Source organism: Coturnix japonica, chromosome 12, assembly GCF_001577835.2.
Source record: "Coturnix japonica isolate 7356 chromosome 12, Coturnix japonica 2.1, whole genome shotgun sequence".
Taxonomy (NCBI): domain Eukaryota; kingdom Metazoa; phylum Chordata; class Aves; order Galliformes; family Phasianidae; genus Coturnix; species Coturnix japonica.
In genome coordinates, this window is record NC_029527.1 from 4787096 (window position 1) to 4811113 (window position 24018).

A 24018-nucleotide genomic window follows, 5' to 3' on the forward strand; every position below is an offset into this window, starting at 1 on the left:
TCTTGGACTCCTGTTTTGCTCAAGCATGTTCCTAATTCATGTAAAATTAATTAAAAAGGCAGGAAAAAGGTCTGACAAATAGGATTGTGCCAAAAGCCAGTCCCTTACTACTTCAACTGCCATTTTCAGGCTATCTAGAAGAAATCCAAGGTCTGATAGCAGAGAACGCCACCCTTTGCACTGCAGAAACAGCATTAATTCCATTTTCTTGCTTAGCTCAGAGCTTAAAGTTGGAAAGGAAACTCATTCCTAGAGATTTTTCAGGTGTTCTGTTTTCTAATAAAAATGGAAGTACTTTCTATGAACTGAACAGAGACAAGTCTCACCAACTGAAAACGAGACTCTCATACGCAGCACTCATCTACAACCAAAAGATCTTGAATATGACAGATAACCATTCACATGCATTTCTTTAATGAAGAAACTTTCCAGCTTATTATTACGCAAGGAAATAAGCCTCAAACAAGAACACATTCATTATCCAGGCTGGAAGCAGCTTTAAGCAACCCAGTCTCGTGGGAGGTGTCTCTGCCTATAGCAGAGGGGAACGAGATGATCTTAAAGGTGCCTTCCAACCCAAACCACTCTATGATTCTATGATCTACAAATCCATGCACCAAGGCAGTGTAAGGTGAAAAAATCTATTTTATGTATTTCTCACAAATGCCGCCCCAAAGAAGACATGCGAGCTGGATTCACTGCTGCTGACACACACAGCATCCCGCCATGCTGACTCCTAAACTTCCTCCGACACCCAGTTTATTTAATGCATTTCTCAGCACTGAATCCTCACCTTGCAAACACTTCTTCCATAGCATGAAGCCCTGAATGTGAATACAGAAGTCGGAGAAACTTCTGAGTAGGATCACCAGGTTTTAATTAGCTGCCTGTTGTTTATTTTTACCAAATTTGCTTTTGTCTTTTAATACAGAGGAAGAAATAGGTTAGTATTCATTGTGGATAATTATCTCAAAAAGCTTGGCTCATGTTTCTGCACAATGCTTTCAGAGGTACGCAGACAAATTATAGCAGCCACTATCAGTACCCTTTCACAATGCCATATTTTGCAGAAGCTATTTATTCTTTGCTTTGTCCTCGACAATGCTTTATATCAATTGCTGATTTGTCTGGATAATTAACACCCTAAATCCAATTCTTCACAGATGAATTGGAGCGAGTTTGAGTATCAGAGAATGCAGCTATTCATCAGCAGACAGTCCTCACTCCGTGGGTGCACAATGGCTTAAATTTTACTGCACGCTGAAGATGATGCAATTACCAAGTTTGAAAGGAATGTAATCCACACCACCAAAGAAAACGTTCATAGCAGTATGACCAGTGAAGGATAAACAGGAAAGCAATATTTTACCATTACAAGAAACAAAAGTACTGATCTGCAAAACCCAACTGCCTACATAATGCATCACTATGCTGAGAAACAGTAAGCAGTTAAATAGAAAACTCATTATGGAGAAAGGTGGATTAATGAAAGTGTGAAATCTGGTACCCTTAGGTGGCTATCGTTAGTCCATGCATATCAATCTAATTCTCATTGTTATTATTACAAGCAAACTGATGGCAAGTTATTTTTAACTCATCCCTCCAAAAGATGCACCTGAATTCCTCCTGCCTTTTGACTTCCCCAGTCAAAACGTTGCCCAGAAGCTCAGTAGATCTGGCAGTGCAGGACTCATTTTGGGTTACTACCATGCAGATTGCAGCCAGCAGCCCCGTAATAACTTCTGATGGCCGCCAAGTGCTCTGCATCCTCACAGCCAGCAGCAGAACTCACCCTCCAGATCCCAGAACTTCATCCCAGACTCAATGCGCTTTTCTGCTTTCCCTCTGAGTTCTCCCAAACGATGAATCCAGTGTTTAACTTCCCAGCAAGCACAGACTGGAAAGCAAATCTCCAGCCAATCACACCCAGAACACAAAGCACAAACACCTTTCCAGGACAATAAACTGCTGTAGCCAAAAGACATGGGACAACAGAAGTTATTGTAGGAAGAAAAGAACTTACTGTTTCGGCTTGTTTTTAAGATCAATTAACATAGATGGAAAAAAAAATAGGAGTATCCTTAAGGCAGATGAGCCTTTCTTTAGGTTCCCTTCACTGGCTCTGGCAATGGAAAGACATTTCAATTTCTGCAGGTATTCAGCTACTCCTTTTGTTGAAAGCAAATTTCCTGTACATTAGGGGTTATTATACCTGCTGTATTTCACATGACCAACCTTCTATTTTTTCATCAGCTATACAGGATCATTTGGAGCTACTTTACATGTCGCCGTGGATCTGTCTGTACCTTTCAAGTCATTTTCCCACCAGATTTAATGTCTTTCTGCCTCACCACTGAAGCCACTGATGCCATGTTGATAAACCAGTGACATGTTCAACTTGTGTACTTGCTCCTCACCTTTCCTCCCCCTGCTTCCCTCAGCTGAGTGACCTGAATGCTCCACAGGCGCCTGCAAGAGATGGCAGCAATGTGGACCAGCCACTGCATTCAGGATATTCTTCATTTGCACAGCATGATGTGAGAGTATTTTGACCCAAACTACACAGCGTATAACACTGCTTCTAACCACAGCTTTCACTCCTTTTCTCTGGGTAAGGTTCAAACTAGCAGTAGATGCACAGTCTGAGACTTGCACATGCCCCCAGGAGTTAAGTAAGCGGCTTAGAAATAAACCCACATCACATTAATTCAACACAGATTCCCATACTATTGGGAACTCCTTAGTTCATTTCCATGTAGAGAGAGATGAAGGAAAAGCAGGATTTACCCTACTTTGAAATATTCTCTTACTTACTCTTTGCTCAGTCTACCTCAAACATAAAGAAAAGCATTCAACCCAACTACTGTACTTTGGGCATGCAAGTGCAAGAAGAAACCTGGATGTACTGCATAGATTACTGCACTTTCAAATGACTAGTTCAGGACTCCAGATTGTCAGATTGCATTTCTACATGTCAAAATAATAACAGGAAAAAGTCAATCAAACATTTTCATTGGAAAACTGCTCAGAACAGGCACAAGAGGCCGCTGCTCCGAAAACGAATAGGTAGAAATGATTTATTTTCATATAAAAGAGAGACCTTTCAAGCCATACATTCTAGAAACTCTTTGTTTCAAGAGCACATGAGATACAGCTATGCTAGAATCTTGTGAACGTTTTGTCCTTCTCAATTGCAAAGGTGACACCATATAATCTATCGTGATTCCTCTGCTTTGGTCTAACCATGCAGAAGATCATCACCAAATGAGATCATTATAAAAGCAGGCAGACATGCAAGTTACAGTTTATACAATAAAGCACATCCCATCTTTTAACCACAAAGTTTGTCCGTTTTTTAAATAAAGAAAGCAAAAGCAAGCATTAGGAGAAAACACACCGTTAATGGGCATCTCTGCCCATCTTTTCTTGGTATTTTCCAGTTGCCTTCCTAAGCACAGGGGTGCTTGAGAGCTCCTCAGTAGCACCTCCACTGTAGTGATTTTTAATTTCCCATGAACACCGATGATAATAAGAGTAGTCTGAGCAAATTTCAACAAAGCGAAGCAAAAAAAAAGAACTCATTCCAACAGACAGATACTCATCTCCTGAAGCAGACAAGAGAACTAATTATAAACATGAAGCTCAGTGATGAGAAAAAAATTAATTACTGAGAATTACTTTCACTGAATGCCAATTTACTAATTCTAGCACAATAACCAAAGGCACGAAACAAGCATTTCCCAAACAGTCTTACCCTCTCGGACGCACAGACACTGCTGGAGCAGCAGAAGAGCTTTGGTGCCCCTGGCCCACCTGCCCCAGGTGCTAGGAACCCACCTGCAGGATCTGACGGAAGACCCAAATAATGACAGCAAAAAGCCCACGTAGGAACCCATTCCTAACCTCACCTGTAGCAAAGCAAACACGAACATGAAATACAATCAGAAAGTCAAAATCCGGTGTGAATATTAGATAGAAGACATTCCCCAGTACTCCGCTACCATGGTAAAAACCACCGACTGTCAGGTCTTCCTCCAGTCTTGGTCCTCCATGACCTAAATATTCACTGATTATCACTTCTGTGCATTTAACTCTTCAAGGGCCCAATCCTATAAGAAATGAACCTCCAGCCTCTCCATCCAGATTGCTGAAAATGAACAAATACCGCTGCTCCTTTATAAGAGAGACTTACCATCTCACAAGGGCAGGCTGTGAGCCCCATTTCTTTCCCTATGTATCACACCAACCTATATTTTAGTTCATGGCAACTGCTGTTCGCTCTGCTTCTTGTGCCAACAATTCCAAAACAGTACAGTTTTACAAACTATATTCAACATTCAACAGCAGAAAGGGTGACAGAGCACTGGATCAGGCTGCCCAGAGAGTTCGTGCAGTCTCCTTCTCTGGAGATACTCAATACCCACGTGGACACTTTCCTGTGCAACCTGCTGTAGGGAACCAACTTTAGCAGGAGGATGGACTTCATGATCTCCAGAGGTCCTTTCCAACTCTTCTACGAAAGACCTGTGTTAGAGGGCAGAACTTCACAGAGGAGCTGGCAGTGGGACTAGAGATGCAGTTTTATACTAAACCTGATCCCCATTCATTGCATGGGGAAAAGGCTGCCCACTGATGGGAGCCAGCATGAGACCGCAGCCCCCAGAAAGCAGAACTGAGCCACTATGCTTTCCCCACCTCACCACAATGCACAGCACATCAGCATTCTGATCCCAGCAGAGCCCAGTCGCAGCACAAATCACCTCTGCAAACAAATCAACACAGATTCATCCTCTTCCCTTCCCAGACTAAAGTGTCAGTCGTTCAAAGAAAGCAACCCACATTAAAACCAACCCGTCTTTGATACACCAAACAGGTTGAGACCCACAGTTGTTTCAGTGAAGCATTTCCGCCAGATGCATCATTTTGGAGGCAAGGGGTTTTTAATGCCACATCTGCATTTTTAGTAGAAACAACACTTCAACAGATCCCATGCTTAAATGATGATGCTCTGTTTGGGTTTCCAGTTGGAAAACACAACTGCAGAAACTCTGTGGGTTTTTTCCCTCAAAACAACTCTATAAAAACAGGATTCAGTTTTAGCAGCAAACTGTGAATACACCCATGGCAGCGAATTTATCAGTGATGGTAGGGGAGCAGGCAGACACCCTGTATCATGGGGAATTAATAAACATTTAATTAATATAATTAAAGAATTTTGGTCCTGGCCCGAAGTGCTTCGTGGCAGTTCACATACCAGCACTCCCCATATACCAAGGAAAAGACCAAGCAGAAGGACTGCACTGCGAGCTCTGCTGGTCTTGGGCAGAGCAAATACAGGCTGTTCCTAAAAAGATAATGCAAAAAATGTCATTGCATTCGGTACCTGGGAAGCCTGAAATAAAGTATTTCTTTACTCCACACAGAAACTCTCTCTCTATGTATATATCTTGATTTGATGCACCAGAGGCTCTTACAGTACAGCTGCCAACTTTACACGGATTAAATAGTGTCATTTCAATCTCCAGGATCCTTAAACACCAAGAATGCTGCAAGCCACTAGGGATGTCAATCTGCCTTACTCCCATTGGACCTTCAGACATCTATAGAGGGTTTGGATTTCATTACAGCATCAAGGCCATCTCAAGCCATGGGAATAAGGGGAAGTAATTTATTCTTAGAAGAAAGACAATTATCCTCCTGGTTCACTCAGCAAAGAATTTAATTGACACAACCACCACATTTAACTCCAGTATCGCTACGTACACCGAGTAGATGAGAAGCAAAGGGAGTGACAGGAGCAGCTGAAATCTATTTCTGATCCCATCTTTTTTTCTTTTTAATTTTCAATGTTATTCCCAAATTCATGACTTTCAAGTTATTGCCTCCAGCATTTAAGGTACGCTTCCTCACTTTAAGGCTCTTGAAAGCAAGATGTGAAACCACAAAAATCTGTACAACCTGACTCCTGCAGATTCTTGCTCTTACTTGTTGTTCTCATCACTGATTTATCTCATTGCTTTGGGCCTCTGACTCAAATGAAATCTCTGCTCAGATACTCAAGATGTATATCCAAAAAACTGGATTTTCTGCACAGTTGCTGTACTTGAAATGATAACATCAAGCAACAGTAAGGAAAAGGGGAAATAATGTCAGGTAGACACGAAATTCGTCAAAGGACACAATTCTACTCAGCTCCAGATAATTCCTTACTCTCCCAGTACTTAAGAAAAAAAAAGCTCTTATATGACTTGTGAAGCAGTGTTAGGTTGATAGGAACAGAGGGGGAAACCTCCAGCTCTTCGTTTTCCCATGTCAGGCAAGTGCAGTAACACAGCAAAGACAAAAGTCACGTTGCATTTGCTTTTCAACTGACTTAATAATGAGACATGCCCACAACTCAGTCACAAGAGCAGCTAAGTCCATATGTTCTGGGAAGATGTCAGCTCGAGATTCACATATGATAAGGCATAAGAACCAATTGCAATTTTTACTTCAATTAACCCAAATTACAATGTAATTGGGTTAGGGTTGGGGAGAGGGAAACTGAAGACAAATTTCACCTCACCTCAGACAGTGCGTCGTTTGCAAGTCTCTGTGAGTGGGGAGGAGCAGCCTGCATCACACCTTGCTAAAACCTCCAAGCACTTCCCTTGCACTTGGTGCATTCAGTACCACTCAGCAATGAAAAGAATTGTCTCTTGACCATAATCTGATTTCTCCTTCACAGCCCAAAAGCTCATGCTATATATTCCAGCCATATCTGAACACACATGTTCTTATACCTCCTAACTCCTGTCCTTGTTCAGATTCCATCTGAGCTGCACTGTGCATTGTATATATTACAACACTTAGCAGAAAAGCCCTACAGACACAATGTACGCTAAAAGCTGGATAACATCGAGTACCGAACCAACAGGAGCTGTAAGATATTCCCTCCCACATCTCAGAGAATGCACAAATAAATATTTAGAAAACAACAAAACACAGAAGGGGCGGAGGGAGAATCTGATCCAGGTCCCCGTGTTGTCATGGTGACTTCACAGCCATTATGTACTTCAGACACATTTAGAGGAAAACTACATTTTTACCCCTCCCCAACCAAATAATGTGAGGAGAAACAAAAATCTGGCCAGCTTGTCACCAGTCAATCAAATGGCAACACAATTCTTTGCTCAGCCCCCCCCCCCCCAAAGTATTTTAATAAATACTCTAATTGCACCATGATGCATGTACTCAGATAGCATAAAAAAGGACATATGCAGAAAACTAGAACTAATACTCTGCCACATCGGTTTTCTTAAGCAAAATGAAAATATTGTTTGAAACATTTCTGGCAATGCTCGTACCAGACAGGTTTCTGCCTTCAGAATACTTAAAACATCATTACTTACAACATCATTTGATTCCTCCCTGTTTGCAGATGCTGTTTGCAAGCAATTGGTTTTCCTATAACAAGTACTACCAGTTCCACATGCTGCTCTTATCACACACAGCAATCAAACAGCTTTAGTCCAAATATAAGAAAATCCTCCCAACATCTACACGCAAATGCCACACAAATACGGATTTCAGAAAAGCATGCAGAGAGATGATAAAATCAATCCGGCTCATTACAGCAGCAAACACAGCCAGTGCTTCACAACCAGCTTCTCGACTGCTCCCATTGAAGATGCACTGCTAAGTGCACGGACACCAAGCAGCCGCAAATACACAATGAATCCAAAGAGCAGACATCTGTTAAGGCACCATTTTCTATGTGATACCTGAGCAGACATTACCGAGCCCACAAACAACACGATTTCAGCAGCTCGCAGGCTTACCAGCGGCGCACCCGCACAGCCCGGCCAGCCATCTGCCCGCTGCCACCTCGAGCTGGGTAGGAAACCACCGCGTCCACTTCACGGAAGGACCGCTCCAATAGCTCCCACCCTCCAAGTTAATCAATTAATCAAGCAAGACTGTTTGTCCTTACTAGGCACCGTACAGACACTAGGTCACTTGAAGGTTGCCCGTTCTTTCCTGCTGTAGGGCCTCCCAAATAACAAACGCCCATCCAAATTCAGCTTTTTTTTTTCTTTTTTTTTTTTTATTCATTCAAAGCTGCAGGAATACCCTCAGCCCTTGACAATGCCAGCATGCATGATGAAAGAGCAAAAGTAGTTTGGAGGCTGCCGAAAGCCGGCCCCGGGTTTCCATGGTAATAGGCAGAGGGGAGTGAGGGGAGGGGGCTGCAGTGCTGACAGGCCGCGCTGATGGCTGCATGGGGCCCGGTGGGAGGGGACCACCATCAACACCAGCACCACCAACACCACCAGCACCACCAGCAGCACACTGCCTTCTTCCACTGTCACTGAATCTCCCACGGATGAACTGCACCCTGTTACACACAGCACTTGTGGGGTGTGATGGGGAACGCTGGCTGAGGCACGTGTTGCCCACCAGACCTGCAAGGAGGAGCTGAAGTGGGAAAGAACTTATTCACATAGTGGTGTTTGCACCCATGGCAGTTCCTGTTCACAGAATCACACAGAATCACAGAATGACCCGGGTTGGAAGGGACCTCAAGGATCATGTAGTTCCAACCCCCCTGCCTGGCAGGGCCACCAAACATACACTTTTACTAGATCAGGTTGCCCAGGGCCCCGTCCAACCTGGTCTTGAACACCTCCAAGGACGGGGCATCCACAACCTCCCTGGGCAGCCTGTTCAAAATTTGCTGGCAAGGATGAACCTGTTGCAGAGCCAAGACTGTAGCAGGGATGACCAGTCACAAGCAGGCTCGATAAGGAGCATCAGCTTATCACTACAGCGCAGCAAGCAGTGCCACTGCTGGCATTATCGTGTGTATTCTGAAGTACACCAGGCAAGTGATTCTGTTACTGGTGGCAGCAGACAGAAGAAGCACTGAGTGACCGCAGGGCCGTGCTGGTGCTGTGGTGAGACCCCAACTAGTCCCCACGGGGTCATTACAGCTCCTCTTAGAGATCCACCAAAATAACGCAAGGCAGACTGAAGCCTGGCACTAAAATCCCAGCAAGGTTGGCTAATATAGTCTAATTGCTATGGGCTTATGGCACTGGTTAATGTACTAAGAGTTAAAAATAAGTTAGAGATACTGACAGCAGCACAATCTGCTAGACTGACACAATACTTGCTCTCATCAGTTCACCACTAATTACTACTAAAGTAATGTATTTCAATTCTGCATGCTAAGGAGTACCCATTCACTACCTCTGAGCATGCAGGAATTGCTGAAGGTCTTTTAATAACAGCTGTCAAATGGAACACCAGCCAGATCTGTTGCCTCAGCACAGGCATCAGGACACCTGTGTCACACCAGGCCCCTTGGGATCTGTAAGCACAGCAAACAGCAGCACAGCAGCTAAAGGGAATCCGCTCTAAATTCCACGGTATATTTACTTACCATTTCCAGCAGGCTTATTTAGAAAGGGGAAAGTTAAGCACAAAATGGGGCTGATGGCCATATGAATGGCCAGCTGCAGTGTTGAGTCAAGGTTAACACACCGTGAGAAAAGCAGAGAGCCAGCTGTGCATGAAGCTGGAAAAGCCCAGTCTAGTTACAGGGATTTCACGTAGAAAAACCCCGGCTGGGGGTGGTCCTGGTCCCACAGCTGCTCCAATACACCCAAAGCAGCTGCCTTCTCTTATCTCCCTGCTCCTCCTCTGGGTCCCATGTGGGCACTGGGGTATAAGTGGTCTCTCCCACTGCTGTGGGGAGAAACCTCCCTAATCTGGGCTCCCTTCTGACTCCTGCTGCTGCACTGATTTCAGCTTTGGATTGAGGTGACAAAACTACAGTAATCCATCTTGTGCCAGACCAACTTCTTTTCTGAGAATTAAAAAACGTTTTCTCTAACAACATTCCACAGCATGAAGATGAAATACTTTTCTATGTATACATATATCATTCCTAAAATGCACACTGCAGCACTCTATGTCCCCCGCCCAGTGACAGACACAATTCAATGGCCTGATGGCTTCACCACGTGTCCCCTCCCCATGTGGAGAGCAGGCTACTTGGATAGCAAGTTTTGGTCAAGCTTAAAGTAAAAAAAAAAAGAAGAAAAAAACAAACAAAAAGCCAGATATATTCTGCAGCCCTTGACTCCTTCATCCATCTACCTGGTTTGAAGTGAGACTGCAGTCTTGAGAGCAGTGAGGGATAGGCAGCACAATGGCAGAGCCTTACTTCCTTTGCTTCCTCAGGAAACCAGATTAAAGAGTTGCTGCTGATACTGGGGAAGCTCAGCCGGCCCAGGGGAATTTGGCTAGGAGTAGCTCAGATGTATTATTCTTTTTGTTAAAAGGTAGACTGGCAGTGGGAGACAAAGGTTGTAACTGAGGCACAGCGGAAGGCCAAGAAACTGCTGCAGGAGCACACATTCTAAGTCAAAGAAAATACACCTTTATACATGTCTATAAAAATCACGTATGTACAGGTATGTCTGGAAATGATGGGCAGGGTGTTTCTTCAAATACTCCCTGAACAAATAACAAAGCATTACTGCTTCCAGCCTCTGCAACAGCTAAACAGCAAGACTCCCACAAGCCTGCATTCCCTTGATTAAGAGGCCAGGATCACTGTGCTCCGGTGAAGTAACACACATCCTGCCACGTCTCCTAGTAACAGGGCACAATATCAGATGTGCAAAGCTGAGAAAAGGAAAAAAATCAAATCAACAGACTTCAGTCTTCTATTGAGAAAGACAAAGTAGAACAGAAATGACAAGCGAATGGCCATTTATGACTCTGTAATCTGCTTGGAGCTTTTTATGAGAATTGTTCACAGTCAAAGTAATGAGGAATTAATCTCTTGGTTGCTGGCGGCCCTCAGATTGCTGATAAACTCTTCCTGGTGGGGAAAAATTAGATATCTAATTAAATTTAAAAAAAAAGAGGATATTGATAAGGATAAACTGAGACTTCATATCATGTACACAGCAAAAGAGGGAACAAGGAGATCCCCGACACTTGTTCACCACTTATTTAGTAATCCACCTGCGAATGAAACAAAGGAAAGCTGTCATCTTGCCTAATTGCATCACCATATATTTGATACAGACCTATGATTGGCTGTGTATTAATAGCATCAGTCTCACTTGCATCAACTAATAGTATCGACTGCAGAAAAAGTCACAAAAACCCAACAAGAACGTGACTCTTTCTAACCAGAAAGTTAACGCTGTGCTAAAGAACCATTTTTTTTTGAAGAGACAAATAACTTTTAAATAACCAGCAAAAAATCATACTCGCATCTGAGCACCATGCAAGCACACTGTGTGAATACACTAAAGCTGCCCACATAAAACAACTAAGAGCCAAATGACACAGCAGCTCCTAAAAGCAGATTCAAGAGACAGCTGGAAGTTTGTAACGTGTGCTTCTGCAATTCACTCCTGATCAAAGATGGCTGTGTTGGCAGAGACAACTCAGGATACCTTTCATGAGCCATTCAGTTTTTCCACACGCTCTAACCCAGTCCAGGTCATCAGAAATGAGGCTGAAGTCATTTTTTTTTATTATTTATCTTTTAAGAAGTTGACTTTCCAAAACCTTCCTTACGTGTCCAGCATTTAAAAACCTGTCTTTGTTAAACACTAGCACTTCCTTTGTGTATAACAGCAGAAAAGCTCCCTGTATGAGCTCGTAGGGCTTTCAGATGCTGCGTAGAAACAAAGGCTGCTTTAAAATATTAATCAAAACATCTTCATCAAACACCATCATTTTTACCCCTTGAATCTGCAATTATTAGAGTTGCATGTCCAACTCTAAAGCGTGACATTTGCAACCTGAAGTTTCTCTGGCAGCAATGGGTCGCCTCAGTGTTGATTTGCAAGCTAAATTTTTGATAACTAAACACATTTTGAGATGATAGAACTAACATTGCTGTCAGTCAGCTGTGCTGCCAAATACAGCCCTGTGAGAACACAGCAGGTTACGTTTCTGCCTAAGAGATGCATTTCTCAAGCTGAGCATCCTTGAATTGGAGGGGGTGACTGAGTGGCACAGCATGGAGCAGGATGCAGGCTGGGAGCAGCAGGACCCACTGCTGGATCCCTCCCCACCTGCTGTTCTCCTGCTGGGAAGTTTGGGTGCACCAGCTGAATCTCATGGGATCTCAGCAGTTGCTCCCACAGACCCCTTTTTATTTTTTTAAAGGATAAATCAAGATTTTGAAGGTTGAAAGCAAGTGCATTATGCGTGCAATATTCTTTTTATAGAGGGAAATTAAACTACTGAATGCTAACAGTAATGAGAGCTAGATGTCCCATCCCTGCAGACACCCAAGGTTGGGTTGCACGCGCTCTGAGCACCTGCTGGAACTGTAGGTGTCCCTGCTCAGTGAGGTTGGACCAGATGGCCTTCAAGGGCCCCTTCCAACTCAAACGGCTCCATGATTCCACATCATTGTCACTGAACCACCCAAATGACCTCCACAAACCAAATCATTGCTTTCCTAGACTTAAGCAAACGAAACAGAAAGTACTGGCCCCGGTCATATGGATTCATGCAACCTATTTCAGACACTTCCCCTTAAAATCCTGCAGAAAAAAAGTTCTATCACTTGTTGGGTGTAACTGGTGTCAAGAGAAGGTTAAACATCTCAACTGATTCAGCTACTGAAAGTTTTATAAGAAAAAAAAATAAACAAACAAACAAAAAACCAATTCTGCAATGAAACTGGATGCATCGGTCCTTACATAAAGCTCTCTGATACATCCATTTTATACCACATACTCGATAGAGGTTTTAGATCTCACTGTACATAAACTGTAGCTACAGGCAGTACTAATAACCACCTTCAGCAACAAACACTGAAGTACAGTTAAACAAGAGTGTTTCAGAAAAACACGACAGACCCCATGTGCCTATTTCAGTTCTCATTCTATACACGTGGTCAGAAGTAGCTCTTCCATGAACTCCCAAACTCGTGTGTAATCAGTGATGTGAACTTTATAACCACTTGTAAAACATTCAGAAAAGAGGAACAAAGCTGGAAAGAAGAAACAACAAAACAGAACACACATATTTATTCACAGTTGACTTCCCAATTTCCAATTCGGGTTTATCAGGACAAAAACCCACAGACTCATTTCCTTCAGTTTCCAGTGAAACCCATTATTAAAACACAGAGTTTTAAATAGACCGTGACTTCACACAAAACACAAAGATAGTCTTTGTACAAGAGGAAACACACTTGCGTGCTCTGAATGGTGCATAACACTGAACAGCTTAGCAAGAGAATGAGGTAGGCCAAGTCTTTGTTAAGTTCACATATACATGTATATTTCTATTTAATGTTTATGTATATATTTAATTCATACACAATACACAAGCAATGTATGAGAATGACTGTCTAGGTACCTTGACCATCATTCCCTTCAATAACTAGGAACCTACCAGGAGGTAGTTTGCTGCTCTTACAGTAATTGCTCACAACTAATTTCATGGATCCTCTGTTTAAGAGCGATAGGAACAAACAGTTATTCACAAATAACACAACAGGAGAAATCTCTTCCAAAACCTTCACACCCTGCTCCTACAGTGGGCAGTACAAGCTGTTACTGCTCAGGTGTGAAGCTCGGCAGTCCTCATGGTGTTACACAGACAGGCTGAAGAAGGCTCAACCACTTTTCCTTCTCATGCACAGCTCCGCAATGAGGAGCGCCAGCCCTTGCCCTGGGTGAAGCACTCTGACAGCTGCCTGTTGGACCAGTGGGCAGCTTTAATTTCATTATTACTACAAAAGCACCTAACAATCCCAAAGGAAAGCAGAGCCCAGTGAGATAGGCACTGTACAAACACTTACTAAAACAGTCTTTGTTCACAGTCCAAACAGGGAATGCTTGAAAGTGAAAGAAGGGAAAAAAGTGCTGTGTTGCCAAGGTTTCCCAGCAGGCTCAGCTCAAGCAGGCACTCCTGGCCAGGGCTCAGCAACCCTCTGGCAGCAGCTATCAGGTGAGAAAGTAAGTGGGGGCCTCGGCCCTCCCCACAAAGTCTGTAAGTGAAGCACATCTTGGATTCACACAACTCCTCACTGGCACACGGGAGGCAGGGAAATTTTGATGGGAATCCCCTGCTCTAACACTGGCACAACATCACTAGTGCTACAGAAATCAAACCGTACATTAGTCATGCTCCCATGGAAGCAGAACGTGCAATTCTGCAGGGGGAAAAAAAACACAAAGGAGCACACAGAGAATCGACACCATGCAAAGAACTCAGCACCATAAAGGCACTTCATGCAAGAAGTGAACACAGTGTTCTGCCACACAGATTCATTTATACTGAGCACTAAGTATATTTGCTAAGAAATCACTCCCTTAAATGATTTAAATTGGTGCTTCCAAGCAAAGCTTCAAGGCTTTCAAAGCACTGGCTTCCTGTTCAAGCTACGCCGGAGCACTCATTCCACAGCTGTCATTAGAAGTCTTAATGATCCAAAGGCCTTGTCCTGCACAAGTGTTGACTGACAATCACAACTCGATTAAAAATTGATTCTAAATGTACCCACAGACACATGGAAGAGAGAACCTGGCTCATGCATACATTATCAAAGCAATACTATGCAGGAACACACACATAAATACGTGATGCTCCAAAGAGAGACCAATTCTCACTCTGAAGCACTGGCTAAAAAACCACAGTCTGGGCCAAAGGAAAAGCAATGTTCAGCAATGGCTGCACTGTGCGGTAACATGCATTTTGCATGAGCAAAGGTGAAAGAACTCCAGAGCAGCAGTCGAGGTGCTGAGCTGCTTTCAGAGCTCCTGCTGGGGCTGCTTTCCTCAGCACAACGCCCAAAGGGAAGCACGGAGCTCCTGCTCCACGTACTCTGTTTTCATATGGATTCAAAGACAGTTAAAATGGTGTTAATCAAATGGCTCTGCGGAAAGTTGCACAGCAACAAAAAGACTGTCATTACATTAGCAATTTTTGTATGGACCATTGCTCCTCATATATGACAAACCTCTTGCATTCACAGCTTTTTTTGCTGTGTGTGTACGCTTTCACATCAAAGCCTTTTTAATATTATTTTTTCCCCCTCTTTCACATTTTCTTTCACTTCATGTAAAATGAAAAGCTACAATTCACTCAATTGCTCATTTCTCTACCAGGCTTAAGAGGTACAAATGACCTACATTCCTTGCCAGGAACCAGCAGCAGCACACTTGCCTGGCATAGCAAGCCAGCGTGCCTTACTGAGCCAAGGCAGAAGTTAGAGATGTACTGACACAGGGAAAAAATAGTCTGAGCACTCCTGGTAATTTCTATATTACATCAATCAAAAACCAATGCTCACACAAAGATCTGCACCACGATGATCAGGAGAAGCCTGCACTTTCTACAGCCTTCATCTCGGAGTCTGGAATGTGTTCAATCATAACTAACCAGGCTTAATGATAATCTTGTTATCACAAAAGACTTTTCCCCCCCCCAAATCCCAGAGCACTTTATGACACAACGTTTCTATTGCCATGGAATAATTGATCAATTACAGAAATTGCAATCACCTTCCAGCTGAGATGCAGCATGTTTTTTCTCAGGGGAACCAGACAAAGGAAACTCAAAGTGACAGGCTGAATTCTGTGCTGCTGCCCAGCTGCAGCCACTGCTGCAGCCACTGCTGCTCACAGGAGCACCACTGCTCAAACAGACCAACCAGAGCTGCCCTGGACCCAAAGCAAGCTGAGCTCCTGCGACAGGATTTACTTTTGTTCTCTTGTTTTTTTCAGACAGCCATGAAACTACATCCTGGCTTGAGGAATAAAGTTACCGGGCCCTCTTGCCTTGAACCAACTTGCCTATTTTATGGCACCCGGGGCTTCTATTTTGAATGTTGTTCTTCTAAGCACAGCCTATTGCATGGGTTTAAATGTCTGGCACAAGACAGTCAAAAGAGTCCTTTGTTCCAGCTGGCTGCCAAGAGGTTTGGATTTGGGCTGGTTATCATTTGTTTCGTCCATACTAATGACATGCTTTAGACAAACATTTGGCAATGCATTCTTGGCTGGAAAAACCTATTTTCTCGAGGAAATATCTTTCCATAGTGCTAAGTGGATAGGAAAGAGAGGACCCCTATGTGGAAAAGGTGGAAAACTCTGTACTTGTTACAAAACAAAACACAAAGCAAGCTGGACCTACTGGAAGCAAGGAAAGGAAAGGCACAATATTAAATACCCACGTTTCCCACAGTGAGAAAAAGTGTACACCATGGAGTCTAACAAATTACCCATGCCCTCTGGTTATTTGCAACAGTTTTAATCCATCCACTGAAGCACCGTGTGACTGCTGTCCTGCCACACTCTTCTCCAACCTGTAAAACACGATTTTCTACACAAGTAAGGTCAAGTTTGTATTAAGCTCATTAATTTGTTGCCCTAGGAACTTGGCAGCCTTGTGGTTGCCTCCAGAATCAGTTCAGATCCTCTTTAACCAAAGAGAAAAATAAGTTACACGCCTGACTCCTTGCCCACCTCAGTGGTACGTGGTGCACCTTGAAAAGATTCTTGAGGATGCTTTTCAGGTCTGATTTTAAGAAGGATGAAGGAATTTTCTTCATCTTGCAGTGAGCCTCAGGCAGGACAGAGCCCAGGACTGCTGTTACCATTCCCACCAACATGGTGCAGTGGGCTCCTCAAGTGCCCAGGAAGACCCAGCATCTGCAGCTAAGGCAGCAGTAATCTGCTGTAATTTACTAAGTCGAGCTTCAACAGATGCTTAATCAGGGCTGAGGTTTATCATCAATAAATTCATCATGCTTACCTGGTTTTGCTTCTAATTGGGGATCCATAAACTCACATCACCTCATTTCAAACCTCATTTGAACATGGTTTAAAAGTTAGGCTTGAGTCTGAGAACCGGCTCTTTATGTTTTCCTTATAATTGTTTCATGGGGTTTTGAGACAAAGTTGAAGGAAAGAATAACAAAAGGTTGACTACAAGTAACGCAAGCGAATAAAAAAAGAGTGAAGTGAGAAAGAAAGGGTTGGATAACAGATGGAGAGGGAAGAGGGAAGGCAGCAGGGAATACCACAAATGCCCTGTAAACTATTTCATGCCAGCTTAGCTTTGTTGAGATTGGACATGGAATTTCTCCATTTTAATATACTGCTGAGGTACTGGGGTGAAGAAAGTGAAAGGGAAAGAGAAGACAGACATGCTTTTAATCTGCACACAGGATAAAAGACAAAGCAAGACTGTAATTTAAATTACAAAAGCTAACAATCATTAATTTCAATTTTGCCAGCCCTCCAAACACAAGCCTGAATGTTCATCCTGCCACTGAAGAGCTTTCCAAGCTGTGTGTAGGCCTGTCTACCTCCCATCTGAATGCAGGCACCCCGACAGTGCCAACCCCAGACAGACCACAAAGCTTTACCAATGACGCACTCTTAGCCCCACTTCCAAATGGATCCCAGACTGACCCCTTGACTGAGTAAGACAGAATAAGAACTACTGCTTGACCTAAAGCCAATATACACTACCTGGAAAATGTAGAATTGCAGCCTTGGAAAAGTTAGCTCGAATCCTGCAACTATAAATAAAATATTGGTCATTTTCTCCATAGTGGAACACTGCAAACCTGGTGCTAAAGGAAGCCTGGAGCAGCTAAAGGCTTCAGCTGCAACTGCTCTGATTCCAGCCCTGAGAAGCAGCTCTCCAGGACAGGCACCCTGCTGTGCCACTGGGCTCTGCTCCCAGGAGGTTCTTCCAGCCCCACGTGCAGCCCCACTGCTTCACATCCCAATTCCAGGATTTCAGGACAAGCGTTCAGCCACGTTACTTGGCTGACAGTCACTACAACTCTTCTATTTTTAACCTTTTTGCTTTTCTCTACCACGATTAAGAAGAAACCCATCACAACGCTGCCTTCATATCCGAGGGCATTTTCTTTTCCCAAATCTTTTCTGCATTCTCTACAACTTAAGGGGAGGGGGGAAAGGAGAAAAAGAAAAGCCAGCAGTGGAAGCCCACAGGTTGGGCCACGTAGCAAAAATCTGCAGCTCCTAAAAATGAGCAGCAGTGAACAGACCAGCAACACGATCTTTCCAACTGCGTGCGCAGCCTGAACTGAATTCCTGAGCAAGAGTCCACTAATGAAAACGACCCATCGATTTTCCCAAGATTAATGGTGGGACAGATTTCAAGCACAGGTGGACCTGTCTGTGTACACACTGCAGTGTGATAGGGGATTTTTTTCAGAGGAACTCAATCATTACATCAAGAATGAACATAAATCCATGAGCCGCACTCACATAAATCTATAAGCAGAACTTATACAAGACTTACTTTAAACATCTGCTGAGCAGATGATTCCCAAATCTTCAGTAAGAAGTATCATTCCTCCTTGCTTCTCATGTACAGCTATTATGCCCCTTATTAGTCTGCTTCCAGACGACGAGTAAGTAACATTAGATTAATACTTACAAGGTAGGCAGGGTTTATCAGGTATTTGCTTTTATTCACTTTAACTAAAAAATGAAACATATGAAAAAAACTGGAACCAAATTTGACACTGAGGAATTTCCACATAGATTCCTGTTCTTCAAACTTTGTAACCATTCAATGGAAACTGCAATTTCAAAGAGCAAAACAGCACAGAATCCAGCACAATCACCAAACACTGTGAGGAGCACAGAATACACAGCCATGTGTCAGAGTAGGGGAAAGTGCCCCTAGTGAAACTTCCATGCACAGAAGGAGCCACTGTGCCTCCTTCGATCCCCATCAATGGCATTAAGTGAAGAGGAACAAGAATGTCAAGTGTCTCACAGAAAGATCCTTGTGCCAACAGACCAGGTCAGGGTCACACACAGCAATTAGAAGCTGATTATGATTTGTTGTGTTTTGCCCTTCACAATTTTGTTCAAAGCCTTCATATAAATCTCTCATTTTCTTCCTTTATGACCACTAGGAAGAGCACACATACACTGTGTCAGCATTTTTGATACATGGCACTCAATATTTCCATACAAAAACATTCTGGGAATAAAACGTTCTGATTCTTTCCCACATCAGTAAAGAAACACAGCATTCCTACTACAAGACCACTCATCATCTTTTCATCTCCAAGCATCAAGTGTCATCTGGTGGATTGACACAGAACTGCACTGAAAGTAACCTTTCTTCAGAGCATATGTTAAAGGGAAGTAAAAATAACCAAGACTGACCTTTGATATTAGAATTAAAAACGTATGTCTCCTTTCTTATGGGTAAGAAGTATGGGTAAGAGAGCAAGAAAGAGCAGAAAGACTGCAACAAACTGCAAAGGAAGCTAAAGGGAAAAACCAAACAAAACACAATAGCCATTGCCAGGATCACTGCCAAAAGATTAACTCCGGTCACAGAGTTAATGCTTTGACTCTACAAGCAACTTCATCCCTCCTGCCCCAACATGAATGCTTTACAGGCACCAATTGTGAAATACGTTATTACACAACTGGTAACCTTGATAAGCAAACCATGGGGCAGACAGCTTTGGGAAACATCCTGATTTCCAGGAAAAAGAAGAGTATAAATGAAGTCACAAAGTACAGCAAGCAGGTGTATCTTCAGGCAGCCTTTCCAACAACCTCATCACCTGCTGCGGGAGCCCCTGGCTGCCAAAAGCACTGCAGCTGTTGCATGGTTTGGGGCCATTGCAATGTCTGCTCACCAGGGAGCAAACGAGCTTGTTCACCAAGCACTGAAGAAGTGAGCCTCAGATCAGTTCAAACATAAATCAGAGGCGAGCTGGATGAGCACTGACAGAGCCCATCTTGCATGAGAGCCTCTGGCTGGCCACATGGCTCTGCAGACTGCAATCTGTCCTCAAGCACAGCCAGAGTTTCACCTCACTATCCTATGCCTTCATCCATACAGAAAAACAGGTAACGCCAAGGGAACATCTTTCAGTCTTCCCCCAGACCTGGGGCAGAGGGAAAGCAATAACTGAAGCATGTTAAGCAAAGTCTAAACTCTGTGTGAAAAAGGAAGGAAGCATCTCACCAGGTGTCTGATGGGCAGCCACCACTGGAAGAATGTTTGTGGACACTGCTCCCTCAGCACCCCAAGGCACAGCTGCTGCTGACAGACCTCACCTGAGAGTGGACCCACCTGGCTGCAAGGGAGACTGCTTGTTTCAAACCTTAAGGATTATCCAGAACATAATAAATTCTGTTCCTCGGGCAAGCAGCCGTCTTATCAGTAACAAGCTAATCTAGTCCCAGCCCAAACTTTTGGGTATCCTTAAAACAAAACCCACATCCAGCAGTGTTTTCCAGGCAGTCCAAGTTACCCAATTCTCCTCTACAGACTCTAAATAAAGTCCTCAGCTGCCCCAGATGAGGTAAATGAGAGACAAAAAGCTTCAACAGATCAGAGGAAACAAAGCCAATCCTCTTCTCTGACTTTCTCAATAGCTGTCAGAAGTCCAACTGAGCTGACAAAGCCCAAAAAGCATTACCTTAAGGCTCAATTCAAAGGTAGCTGATCCACAGCCAGATTAAGCGCAAGCACTGTACACTGACATCTAAAGCTTCTGTTGTTTGAGTTATACAGTCTAAGTCAGTACTTAGGGCGAGTTTCTGGTTCTCTCAATTAAATACTGTAAAGTGATAAATGCAAAACGTAATCTACCTAATGGCAAAAAAAATCCAGAATCACAGGATCAGTCCCATATCTCTCAGTAACCTCATCACCTGTGGCCCAACTGTAAAGGAAAATGTATTTCTTATCCCCAAAAAAAGATCAAAAAGGCAGGTATTAATCACTGTGCTGCTCCATGCGCGTCCCACTCTTGCTCTGAGGAGAAGACAAGGCCCTGCCATTATTCTAGCAGGATAAAAAGCTCCCAGCTCTACTCACATGATAAGAGGAGCCCTCTGCTGCAAGCTGCATGCAGTGCCGGTGCCAGCACCAAGTCGTGTTACGGCTCAAGGCCCCAGAATGTCTTAATCCTGTGCCAAGTAAAGCCACTTCAATGCGGTGTCTTCATACCCCATTAGGGATTGCAAACCCTATGTTTAGGGGCATGGAAAGAAGCTGAGAGATTTATGAGAATTAGCATGGCTGTATCTAGAGTTTCCTACAACACCCACTTTTTCCAGCAGAAGAGATCTGTGGTCTTCTGAGGACTCAACCAAACGCCGGTTTATTCAGCAGGAGCAGACGGAACTCCACCAAGCACCAGCTCCAGCTCAACACATCTTCTGACATACATCTTACGGATTCCTTAAATAATCTTTCTAGAGCTGCCTTTATTCTTAGTGCCAAGTACACTGTCTGCCAACACGGTAGTAACTCAGACTTGCAATGTGAGAAGGGGGAGGGGGAGTGAATAAGAAGAAAGAAAAACTGACAAAAAAAACCCCATTCCTAACAAAACTAGCAATTAGGAGTTTCTTGCTATGCACCAGCAGCGCATTGGCAATCAGCAGCAGAACTACAGCTTAAAAGGTTATTCCTCTGTTAGACTCAGTTTGCTGCCATGCAATTCCAAGGCAGCCCGTGTTACCACGCTGACTCCCCGCAAGATCCCAACAAATGGGATCTTTCATTTCCCCATTTAAAATAAGATCGTTGCAAAGCTCCTTACTTTGACAGGATCTACACCTTCCTATTTTTCAGGATCCAGCACCTTACTTCTCCCACTACCCCCATAAGGACATACACAAGCTGCTAATCACAAACCACAATATATTCACAAGAATGAGATACCTGACTGCTGCACTTTCCCCCATCTTCTGTGTGGTTTCGTATGAAACAAAACCTCCCAAGTTCAAAGTCTCTCCAGAGGAACCCACGTTCTTCATAAGCAGAATTGCGAGAGGAGCCTCCAGTTCCCACTGCAGTCAACTCTAACCCATCCAACACAGAGGAAAAAAAACCAGCCAGTTTTGTTCCTGCATTTATTTTCCCAGTGGAGCTGAGGGGTGTAGCACAGAGCAAGAGCGTGTCCCTCTCATTTCCTGCTGTTACCGACCAAAGTCCATCATACCACCTAGATGATAAAACCCCTATCAAGCTCATAATTAGAGCATGGAAAAGACAGTAGAATAACAACCCAGAATAGCCTGGTTTTTATCTAATGATATTGACATTTCGAGGGGAAAAAAATTAACTGTTAAGTGCCCTGCATGTTAAACAAGATGTTACTTCACTATCTGCGTCTTCAAAGAAGTTCTAAATGATTTAAGGATTACCCAACATCTGGCTACAAAGGAGGGAAACTGGTGACACGACTTCCAGGGATCTCTACTCTTGGCTCCTTGCACAGCTGCTACAGATCTCTGTGCACACTTATGACCCCAACTCCAGCAAAATGAATAACAATATTCTTGTAAAACTGGATGTAACTGCAAGGGAGTATAAGGAACCTCCGTGAACTCATAGAATCTGTATTTCCTGACAACACTGTGGTATGTATTTTACGCTCTGCTGAGTACTGACTAAGCTGACAACAATATTAGGAAGCTTGTGCTTGTTTTTGATGGTGTCATCCTAAAACCCATGAAGTTAAAGATGATGGTGCAGAAATCACAGTGTTTCACAATTCTCAATATTCCTGGCTAGATGAGATGTGACCACGGCATGCCCCAGCCTACAGACAACCACACATTCTCACTTAATAGTGGGTTAGCTAACCTGAATTCAGGGGATAGTATTTGTTTTCTCATGACAAATACATCCAAGGTTCTGGCAACATGCACACCATGAACTCCATTATAGCTACAACAGATGATGCTATTTTCAAAGGCCTCCTAAAAGCAAGAAAACCAACCAACCCAGTAACAGCCCTCAACATAACTATGGGCAAGAGATGCAGCAGACCCTCAGCTACCCTGACCATGCTCCAGCACGCTCTGTGCATTCGGCCCCAAAACAGCCAGGCCCCAAGCACCTCCACATTCACTTCTCAAAGGAGAACCCCTTAACTTGAAGGCGTGCAAAAGGAAGCAGTTGTTCAGATTTCAACACAACTGGTTATTCTTAGATGAGCAGTCTAACAGCATATGAGGGCAGGAAGAAAGTGAAAGTGTTTGCATTAATGTTCTGGATGAGTTACTGTGCCTTGAAAGGATTCGGAAACAGGTCTGCTGGATGGAGCACGGGTCTGCTGGATTGCACCAAATGTTTGGATCAGATCTGCCAGTACTGCAGAAACATCCTCAACCTGGAAGGAAGTCATTGTCATGGCAGCTCTCAAGAAGGGACGATGCCGCAATTAAATAAATTAAGAGAAAACTAAGAGATTTATTTCAAAGTCAACAAAACCTGAAAACATACTGAACTTGATTTTAGCCCTTGAATCTGGGCTACCTGGAGAACAGATTTAATGGGTGTGCTGGAATGGCAAACAGCAGCACAGTCCCACTATCCCAGCTCCAAGCAGGACACGTACCTCAGCATCCCCACATCATGTGCTGGGCACTTCAGCCAGGGCTAAGCATCAATCGCTGTCATTATCTAACTGCTACAAACACTTCTAAGCCCTCGAAAACTCTGCTTGCAGAAATCCACAGCAATGTCTGCGCTACAAACCCCCCATAAATCAGACATTATCAAGACTGCCATTAAATAAACGAAAAAATAACAATACAGAAAAATTGCAGACTTCCAGTTTTTGTTGGTTTTTCGCTTAAACAAACTCACTCAAATCCTGCCATTGTGAGGTCCAGCTCGAGGTTCTTAAGAATAGGTTTATCGAGATTGAAAGAGAAAAATTCAGACGCTGCAGTTTAATCACATCAGCAACACCAGCAAGTTGAAATCAGGAATCTGGATCTACATACCATTCAAAAAGGCCAGCAGGGTGCAGGGAATGGGGGCAAATTCATACGCAGTGTGTCAGCTAAGGGCGTTGTCACGGTTTGAACTAAAAATCCACCTGCGTCCATGACAGGGGGCCGTAGGCCCCGGAGGGGCCCTAGGCCGAAAGGAAAAAATTAATTAGGAAAAGAAAACAGCGGCAACGATCTAAGGAGGCACACTTATTTACTAAATACTATATCG

At 43.6% G+C, this 24018-nt stretch overlaps 1 protein-coding gene across 4 annotated transcripts in view; it reads right to left on the reverse strand.

Moving 5' to 3' along the window:
• Window positions 1-24018, reverse strand: part of FGD3 (FYVE, RhoGEF and PH domain containing 3) — a 90022-nt gene that overhangs the window by 50810 nt on the left and 15194 nt on the right. The window contains exon 1 of one of the 4 annotated variants that reach the window (XM_015874822.2): window positions 21724-21864. The exons of 2 other annotated variants lie outside the window; for them this stretch is intronic. The gene's annotated coding sequence lies outside the window, so the exon portion shown is untranslated. Of the gene's footprint in view, window positions 1-7820; window positions 7964-21723; window positions 21865-24018 lie in introns of those variants that run through there. One more of the 4 variants, XM_015874823.2, reaches the window with a different exon arrangement.